The sequence below is a fragment of the Manis javanica genome, chromosome 4 (assembly GCF_040802235.1).
Source record: "Manis javanica isolate MJ-LG chromosome 4, MJ_LKY, whole genome shotgun sequence".
NCBI lineage: Eukaryota > Metazoa > Chordata > Mammalia > Pholidota > Manidae > Manis > Manis javanica.
Window position 1 is genome coordinate 3842321 of NC_133159.1, and position 10458 is coordinate 3852778.

The window sequence follows — 10458 nt, forward strand, 5'->3', positions numbered from 1 at the left end:
CTCTTAGAGGAGAGCCCGTCCACCCCTTCCCAAGCAGTGGGGCTCAGGCCAGCCGTGAGTCCCGCCAACACTCCCTAACAGCAGGGATGGGCTATCTCTGCGGCATCTCAGGAGAGCAGCAGAGCCAGGCAAGGCACTCGGGTGGAACGTGCCTGCCCTGTGAGGCCACGCTGATACATCTCACAGCAACCTGCTGCTCATCATCCCAGGGATGCAACGCCTCCAAATGCACTCCTCCCACACCAAAGAGCCGGAGACTGCCGCAGAGGAGCAAGTGGCCCGCCTGCTACCTGCAGACACCCCTGTCTGATTCATTATGTCCTGATGTAGTGCAGGAGGCAGAGCCCGTCTGTGATGCTCAAGGTCATCCCACCACCCCCAGCCAGGCTCAGGGCCGGTGACCAAATGAATGAGTAACCCACCAGGCTGCACTCGTGCAAGCTTGGTACCCACACTGGCCCATGAGATCACTCTGTTAGTAGCACCCCTTCTTGCAAAGATGAGGGAACTGAGGCACAGAACCTTTAAGAAACCTGTCCAAGGTCACAAGAGGATAAGGTTGGCAGATTTAGCAGATAAAAACACAGAAAGCCCAGTTAAGTTGGAATTTCAGACAAATGGTGGGTATTTTTTTTAGCATAAGTATGTCCCAAATAGTGCATAGGATACACTGATACTAAAACATGATCTGTTGTTTAACTGAAATCACAGTTTAACTGGATGGCCTGTCTCCTATCCGGCAACCCTACACGGCATCACGGGGCTTGCACCCAGCTTGAATCCCAACTGTGAGGCTCTGAGCTCACGTTCTCTCCGGAGGCATCCTGGAACTAAGGGGGAACCTGCCTTGAGCATCAGCTCTGGGGGACCCTAGGGAAGAACATGGTAGGAGCAGAGAACCCCTGATGTCCAGAGCCTCCTCTGCTCCCACTGCCACAGAAAGGAGGTTAGAGTGGAGAGAGGAAGCTGGAGAGGATGGGTGCTCCCGGGCCACCAGATGACTCATCAAGACGAGGTGGACAAATGACGTCACAGGAGTTCCCTCTGGGCTCGGGGGTGAATTTGAAAGCAGAGCTGGCCTTTCATCTGTATTACTTTTGCTCCAGAAAAGCATTTGGTATGCATACACGTGCGTGTGTGTAAATACACATGCAAGACGTGCTTCTTGACAGCGCTTCTGGCAGGGTCACCTCCCAGGTGACAAAGAACCCTGAGGACAGGTGGCCGACCACCATGAGACACCCAGAGCTCTGTGCCCCCAGGGCCCCAGCGACTTCAGATGGAAATGAAGAAATGACACTCCTTGGACCGGTCTCAGATTCCGCTGCTGGAAGGGAACATCTGCCGGACGCCATCCCATCGGCTCCCAGACCCATAAATGCTGTGTATTTGATCATCAAGGCACTTTTATGGAGAGTGTGCTGCACCCCCTGTGCTGAGAAAACACAGCTCTTTAATAGCTGCGATAATAAAACCTGACTTTGGCCTCCCAGCTCTCTGGGAAGGAAATTAGTCTGATTCCATTTTCCTTCCCTGTTAAATTCTCAGACTCCGCTATCTGCAGATCAGCGGACACTCGGTGTGGTTCAAAACGTCCAATTAATCAAGGGACTATAAGACCAGCTGGAACATTTCAGAGATCCCAGTTGTCTCTCACCAGGGTAATTAAAAAAAGAATGTTTAAAAAATTGACCACTCTTTGGGAACATTCTGATTCTGAACAACAGTTTAAGAGACTTCAACCAGGTGTCTGGCACAGCTGTCAGAAAAGGAGCTTCTGGAACGATCTGGTCTCTCTCAACCCAGGCTACAGCAGTCTCCACCCGCTCCCACTGCCCTGGGAGGGCTCAGTGCAATCCTGCCATGTTGGCTGGGTGCTTATCCCCTTGCACTGCATGTCAGAGGCTTAATGAGGTGGTCAGCCATCTACTGGGCAGAGGGTGATGCCAGCCAAGTGACTATGCGGGGACTTTCACCTTGAAGAACAACCTCCCTTCTCTTCAGCCCAAGTTATAAGCCCACCTCCTCCTATCACTGCAGATTGCTCCAACCATCTCTCAACCCCCCAGAACACCTCCTTGCAGAACAAGAAGCATTTTAAATCTATAGACACTCACAACATAAATCACTAAAGGCAAGAACACATCTTTTCTATTACCTTTTCCCAGGACCGGCTTTATTTTTCTCTAGGTTCTGCAGGGTTTTATCTCTCCGGCCTGCCCTTCATCACATACTTGGTTAGGTTTTTTATCTAATGTCCTCTGCCTGTGAATGGAAGCTCCAGGAAGAAGGGATGTATGTCTGTCATGTGGCCGGATTTTTGCCTGACACTCAATAGGCACTCAATAAATCATGCATGAGTGAGTGAATCACCATCAGAAAATCCTTTGATGAATTCATCTGCATTATTCCTTTCTTCATTATTCCTTTCACTCATTCAGCCTGAACTCACGGAGCACCCACTGTAGGCCAGACCCTGGTGCTGATGCAGAACAGCTCAGGTTAGGGTTGTAGGCTGGGTAACCAAGGGAGGCTTCATCGAGGAGGTGGCCTGGCACATTTAGCCAAGTTTGGGTGGAAGACAGGTGACAGGGCATCCCAGGTAGAGTGAAGCCTGACTCCTAAAAGGAACAGTAACATCCAGGGAAAGGGACTGATAACCCACCCTATCGTATAACGGAGAAAGTTGATCTTTCCTACTCTTGGGCATCACACAAGAGATTTGCAGGAGCCTCGAGGTGGCAGGACTGCAGAGACCATTTCATCCGGCCCAGTCCGCAGAGGGGAGAGCGAGGCCCAGAGACGCTGCAGACTCGCTCATCACCGGTTCACAGTGACTGTCTGGGCGGGTCCAGCCCCAGCCCCAAACCCCACGTTCTTTCTCCCTTGGCATCCACTACTGATCCTCACCCACATTGCCCCAGAAGATGCGGCCATCAGGGTGGATGTGCTGTGGAAGAGCTCCGGTGTGCATCAGAGAAGGTAAGCATCAGCTGACTTACAGAGAGACGCACAGGGGAGACCATCGCCAGCAGCCAGTAAGGATGCTGTGAGCCACATGCCGAGGATGCAGTCTGTGGATACTGGTGGCTGGAGTCCAGCCCACGCTCCTGGCTGTGAGAGAATAACCCAAGAAAATCCCTCCAATAAAGAAATGCGGGTCTGTCCAACCGAGGACAGAAATGCAAGCAGGGAGGGGTCTGGCTCAGGCGACCACAGTCCTGAGGCAAGGCGGCGGCGAAGCATGGTTGGTCACTGGGAGCCCCAGCCTCCCGCTGCAATGGACACCATCCTCCGCCTTCTGCTGTGCCTCATTCGTAACCAACATTAAGTCCTGAACGTGAGACCCTGGGTGGAACCAAGGGAGACACAGAAATACCCAGCTGGAAGTCAGCCAGCTTTCCCGCCCAGCCCAGTCTGGTAGGGATTTTCACTCCATCCCTGAGCCCACCAAGAATCTGTCCACCTCATAAGCTCCTCAATCCTGTATGAAGAGAAATCAGAGGCATTCGCCCACCCCAGCTTTAAGAAGCAGCGACCCAGGCAAGTGTGCCATTAAGACAACCCAGTAGCAGTCGCATCCCTGCAGAGCTCACCATCTCACCACCAGCCCTTCCCGTGTCCCCAGGGAACCCCCAGGCAACCCCCAGGCCCCTGCACCACAGCCCTGCCCATTCCAGGAGAAGGAGGCCAGCCTGTTAGCCCAGATCCTTCCCCATTAAACCTTCCTGCATACAGAGCCCACAGGCACCCCACCTTCCTCGCCTGAATGCAGGCAGGATGCCCACCCAGGGCAGGGGCACACCTCTCCCCAAGACAGGTAAGCTTCTCAGCTTTCTGGCCAACCTTGAGCCAACACACGTGGCCTTGCTCTCTAAGCGCCCCCTCCCTGCCCTCCGAGTGCCCCTCCCTGCCCTCCGAGTGCCCCCTCAGTTTCATCAAGACCCCAGCTCCACCCTTGAAGGATCACATCTCTGCAGTGCACTGAATGGTGGTCCCAAAATAAGAACCTGCCCTAGTCCCCAGCCCCTGTGACTCTGACTTTATCTGAAGAAAGGATCTTCCCGTGGGACCCCGGGCTGTCTGGAAGGGCCCAAAATCCAATGGCAGGTGTGCCTGCAAGAGAAAGAAGAGAAGACCCAGACCCAGGGGAGAGGCCACATAAAGACAGGTAGAGGCTGGGCTGAGGCGGCCACAAGCCGTGGGGTGTCAGGAGCCCCCAGAAGCTGGAAGCGGCAGGAAGGATCCTCCCCTAGAACCTCAGGGAGAGACAGCAGCTCTGCACACACCTTGACTTTGGGCTTCTGGCCCCTGAACTGCAAGAGAATAAATTTCTATTGTTCTAAGCCTCCAGTATTTGATCACTGTTATGGCAACCCCGGGCCCTCACACGGGCTCTCTGGCTCTTCTTTACACCATGGTAGAGGCCTTCCCTGGGGACGACGGGTCTCCTGATGCCCTGTCTCTGCTCGGCATTTTGCTAACGTGGCTGCAACCAGGTACCCCAGCGGAATCCAGCACCCTGGGGCCCCCACACCTGCCCCTCTGAGCTGCCCATGGGCTCATCTGACCTCACGTGCTGGCAGCACTCCACATGAGGGGATGGAGCAGTTTGGGGCATCAGACCAGAAGGGTCCGGACAGGGAGCCCACCCTGTGGACCCCACATCTGCCTGCCAACTCTCAGGGCAAAGGGGTTAACAGTCTGTGGCTGGAAACCCCTCGTCTCCCAGGAAGGCTCCTGCAGACTGCCCGGAGGCCCGCCAACAGGCCGCCCTCCGAGGAGCGGGCCCGGGCTGCAGGGCACCCTCGGACAGACACTCCTCTATTTGCTTTGCTGTGATTCACGTAGACCAGAGAGCCGCCAAGAGCCAGGGGCTTAGAGGCTGGGGCTCCAAAAGACTCAGCAGCCGCCTTCATGGGGCTTTCAGACCCTCAAACACCAGCCAGGCGCCAAGAGAGGGAAGCCGCTGCAGGAGAAGAATCGAGGCCCAGAGGCCGGGGTTCCAGCCTCCCCTGGAGGTGGAAGACACCAGGAGGCCCCGATCCTGCTGCGGGAGCCTCCCCCTCCTCCCCCTGGTGCCCCCACCCCACGGCCCCACCCCGGGGCGCACCTTGAACGGCTCTGTCCCCGGGAGAGTTGGACATCCCCGTCCACCCTGTGCCTTTAGTTTCTGGGGCCCCAGAGCCCAGAATAACATCCAGCCCATGAATGAGCGCAGGAATGGCTTGCTGTTTTACACCATACGATGTTTTCCAGTTAAACATTCATGGCACTGTTGTTAACTAATAATTATTTCCTGGGGCTCAGGAGAGGAGAATACGCAGACAGACAGTGGTATACGTGACCTCCAGACGCACCTCCGTGGCCTGGATTCAAGCCTCCGGACATGGGCGCCTCAAGCGGTCACGAATTCCCCTGCCCGCCTCGGGGCGCCTGCTTGCTGCAGCAGGGAGCCCCCTGCCTCTCCCCAGCATGGGCCCAGGCAGGTCCCACGCGTGAGGGTCCTGCCCAAGGGCACCTGCCGTGCAAAGGACGGGAGAGGGCCTCCTGCCCTCAGGCTCCCATCACGGGCTGGGGAGACTCGGGCCTTCGGAGGCTGACCCAGGCCTTGGGGATGACTGACGGGGGAAGGAGGTCAGAGCAGGCTGCCCTAAGGGACTCAGGGGCCCCAAAGGACAACAGGGACAGACCCCATTTGAAATCATATGTGTAGCAACCACAGAATTTGAGCAAAGTTCCAACATAAAATAAAGGATAGATCACGGTCTCCAAGGAGGCTCAAGCTCCCTCTCGCAGCGAGATGGAGTGGTGAGTGGGGGCAGGGCGGGGGGCCCCCAACTGGGCTTCTCCGCCCTCCCTGGGCTCACATTAGTGGCCCCGGCCGCTGTGCCAACTTCTTCCTTGTGGCTGAGCTCACTGAAGTTTGTCCCCACATTTCCAAGCCCAGACCCACCAGGCATCCAGGCCAGGCAGAACCTGTTGCCCCCCAGCCTAGTCCGAGCTGCTGCCTGCCTTCCAGAACTTGCTTTCCTCCCGTCCTTCTAGGAGCTTCTAAAATCTCTGCTTTTGGTGGATCTCAGAGTCACCAGATCAGTAACTAAAGGGGTTATAAAAGGGATAAAAGGCACACAGAACAATGGCAGGTGCCCCCCCACAGCCGCAGGAGCCTGGGGAGACTATCTCTCAGATTTGCATTAACATCCTGGGAAATGGGAAACAGTGTAAAGCGCAGCCAGTTACCTGCCTGCCCAGGGCATTCAGGCTGAGCCCCATGTTTCCTGCTTCCCTCCACACAGGAGGGTAAATTGGAGGAAAACGTTAGTGCAGAGGACAGCTTGGAATCTAACACTGAGCAGACTGTCCCCTCAAAGGCGGCTGCCAGCCCTCCTCACACTCAGCTGGCAGTGCCCAGGCATCCTGGTCTTTGGCAATTTGCAAGGCCACCTGCTCCAGAAAGCCATCTCAGCTGCTCTGACACTCGCCAGAGGCAAGGCCCACACCTGCTCTCAGCACAGACTTGATTCTGGCGCATCCGGACACGTTTTGTTCGGCTCACCACCACCAGACGTCTATTCCATTCAGTCTGGATGTGCTCCTCACGTTTCTCATTTTTCTGAGACCGGTGGGAGTGGGTCTGCAGGGCACATCCATCTTGCGCCAATGATGTCACATACAGAAGTTCACTCAGCCAGCGTCATCCATCCAAACCTTTTATTCGGTTGTGATTTCAACCCTGCAGAAAAGACACAAGAATGGTCCAAGGGACACCCAGGGAGCCTTTGCCCAGATTAACTAATCGCTCACATTCTGAGCCACTCACACTGCCGTCGCGCCTTCTCCCTTCCGAACGGGAAGAAGAGACCAGTCTTCCAAAGCCGTGGCCCGGTTACCAAAACCAGGAGCTTGGACCTTGATGCCATCCGGCCCACTGGCCACCAGCACAAGTGCACTTTCCCCCAGATGGCCTGGGGGACCTGTCACAGCCTCTCTCCCCCCCAACCCAGGGGCCCTCCTTTCCCTGTCCCTTTGGGTTTCTTCAGTCCAAAACAGTCCCTTATGTTTCTTTCTCTTCTTGACCTTGACACATCTAGAGAGAAAAAGCTGTGACTTTGAGAAGGTCCGCTGTCTGCTCTGTGCTTGCTCATGAGCAGGGCCAGGTGATGGGCTTTAGCAGGGCTGCATGAGGTGATGCCATGTCAGGAGACACAGCGCATCCCACACCGGCGCAGGCCTTGGACCTCTGCTCGAGTTCCCGCCACTGTCAAATGACCCTTCTTCCCGTCATAACTAATAAGTAAGGTGCAGGCAGATGTTCTGATTCCACAAATATCACACTCATGGAACCTTCACCCTCCAGCTTCAGCACCATCAATGGCTTTCCAAACCCTTCATTTGGGGGAATTCTAAGGTAAGGAGAGCTTTCCCCTCTCCCCAGTTTACTGATTGATTGATTGGTATCACTACGTTTTCATTGCTTTTATTTTATTCAACGGACTGAACTCCATTACTCTTGTCACGTCTTCTGGTGCCCAGATTGTCCCAGATGTGGCCTGCGGCAGCCCCCACGAGCCAACCCCGTGTCATGCTCACAGCCCATTGCTGTTTGGACACTTTGTTATTTTCTGGGGCACCAAGACATTCCAGACTCGCCCTGTGCTTTCCCTGCCTGGGGCCTGAGATCAGCCTTTTCCCCAAGGACCCCTGGTTCCTTTGGAAGGAAAACGGTATTAGAAGCCACAGCCTGGGCTCTAAGGAAGGCGTGCTCATTGAAACCGGGGTGTCACCACCTCGGAGCTCTCTAGGTAGAGCTAAGCGATAGATAATAGATGATACATTAGAGAGGTGATAGGAAAATAGATAACTGACAGGGAAGGGAGGGATGATGATGGCGATGATGATGGTAAACAGATACATGATGGAGAGATAAACAATAAGAGAAGAGGAAGGGGGATGAGGGGAGGGGGAGAAGACAAAGAAGAGAAGAAGGAACCAGAAGGAAGATGGAATGGACATACATGTATTTATATAAATCTCTATGATATAAATATAGAGAAATGCATGTATCTATATATACTCCTTCTGTATGTGTGCATATACATATGTATATATTATGTGTATATATGTTTGGATCTCTACACACACACACACAGAGATAAATTTGCTCTGATAACTCCTATTCCAATGCACAAGCTCCATTTCAATCTTCCTTCTGTCCATATTTGTAATTCCCTTCCCCATCGCTGAGAGATTCGGCTCCCATTAGCCTTGATGTATTTACTCCCGTGCTCAACATTGGAATAAAGAGAAAATAGTTCTAGCAATAGGCTAACCCACACCACTGAAATAAGCAAGCCAGCTCTCTGTGGTTCAAGATGCACTTAGAAGGTATTTTTTTTTTTCAGGTAAAATTCACATGCTATGGATTGCACAGATCCTAAGGGGACTATTTCACAAGTTTTGGCAAATGTACGTGCCCACGTCACACACACCCTTTCCAAGATAGACAACACTGACATCACCAGGATAGTTTCCCAGTAAACACCCCCAAAGGCAACCTCTGCTCTGATCCTTTCACTTGTCCCAGAACTTCATGCAAACGGTATCACGCGGTATGTATCCCTTGTGTGCATCTTCGTTTACCCAGCGTAGTGGCTGCAGGCGGCGCCCGTGTGCGGATACGGATACTGCTTCACCCTCGTCACTGTGGTTCCTGTTCATCGCTGAGGGGTTCTGTTGTGTCACTACACCACCGTTTGTTCATCCGTGTTCCTGTTATGGCCATTTGGGTTATTTCCAGTTTTTGCCTATAATAAATAAAGCAGATATGGACATTAGTCATGTACATGTCTTTGGGTGGACATACATTATTCCTCTTGGGTAAAACCTAGTTGTATAACCAAGTCATAGGATAAATATGTAACTGACTTTATAAGAAACTGCTGAGCTGTTTCCAAAGTGTTATCTGCCCTGCTTTTCTTCCCCACCCCAAACGAGGGCTCGAGCTGGTCATGTCCTCAGCGATCCTCCCTCGGTATCACCTTCTCTCTGTTTATACTCATGCTAGCAAAGACGTATTGGTATTGCTTTTTTTTTCTTAATTGCTGAGCATGTAGGCTTTTAAAAACTTTATTTGACATTGCAATGATGGACATCCTGGAACATACATCTTTGTATTTATATTTTACCATTTCCTTAGGGTAGACTCCGGGAAATTCAGTAACTGCTCAAAGAATACGAACTTTCAGAAGTCCCTTGAAGCTGCCAACTACGCCCCCACTAGGCAGCCATCAGGATCACCTGTCACCCTGACTCGTACCAGGATTCAGCATGCTCATTAAGAAAAAAGTGTGGACCATTTTCAGACTGTTGTACTGCAGTATAATGTGCCTTTAAGCAAGTGTCAAATCAAGTGTACATCGGTGACGATCAACGAGAAGTCACTGAGCAGCCCTAACCAGGTGTGGCTGCTGGGTAGGGACTGTGGGTGTGGGCGACTGTCATCCAGAGTAGTGACCACTCACTGGACTTGATATGGACTTGGGTTTCCTACCCAGATAACTTGCAGGGAAAAGTCCACAAATCCAGTCATGCGGTTCCTACGACATCAACGCTGCCATTCAGAAAGCGCCCTCGAGCCCTGGGTCATCTGCACAGGCCTGCGGCTCCCCTCAGTGGCCCTCTCGGCAGAGACGAGATGTCAGAGCACGGCCGTGGCAGAGCAGGCGGGGGTCCAGGGCTGCCTTCCCGCTGCGTTAGGAAAAGTGAGAGGGTCAAAGAGAAAATGCATAATTCTTCAGGCCTCCCCAGTACTGTCCTTCTGGTAAAAGACCCAAGCATTCAAAATTCTAGAGGCAAAAAACACCCGGCTGTGGAGATTCCCAGGCCAAGGCACCTTCTCTGAGCCCCTCTGTGACTCCGAGTTCCACCCTCGCTCCCAAAGGCTGACGTCACTTGTTCTCCTCTGCAGCACCTGGGGCCCGGCAGGTGCCTTTCACCTGGGCCATCCGCCACCCCGTTCTCTTTTCTTGGTGCCAGTGAGCCAGGTCTGGTGCCCACCCTGGCTGCCTCTGGCCCTCTTCTCTGGCTGGGTTTGGGCTGGCAATGGCTTGCACATGCAGCTGGCCATGCCATACGGCAGAGAGAACAGAGGACAGCCACTGGCCTTGCCCAGCCCGTCAGCACGCGCCTAGCAGAGAGGGGGCCCAGTGCTGCCACCATCCTCTGGAGCTGAGTGTCTTTGGTTAAAGCATAGCTAGGGGGAGGGCCTGCTCAGTGGCCCACTAGACCCTTTCAGCTCTGGCACTTACACCCAGGAACAAGCTGGAAAGGATGTCAGCTCAGGAAGCCCTTTGCAGATGCCCAGGGCTTGGTGTGGGCCAGAAGTGTCGGGGCCGGCTGGTGCTACCCCTGCAGGTTGTCATCAGAAAGGGCTCTTGATGCCCTGCTGACCCGTAT

At 53.6% G+C, this 10458-nt stretch overlaps 1 long non-coding RNA gene across 1 annotated transcript; it reads right to left on the reverse strand.

Moving 5' to 3' along the window:
* Nucleotides 1-6296: 6296 nt before the first annotated feature.
* LOC108389815 (uncharacterized) lies at nucleotides 6297-9739 on the reverse strand. The gene is made up of 3 exons (XR_001851368.3): nucleotides 9554-9739; nucleotides 8644-8807; nucleotides 6297-6736 (listed from the first exon to the last, which is right to left on the reverse strand). It is a non-coding gene; the product is annotated as an uncharacterized lncRNA (long non-coding RNA).
* Nucleotides 9740-10458: the final 719 nt, after the last annotated feature.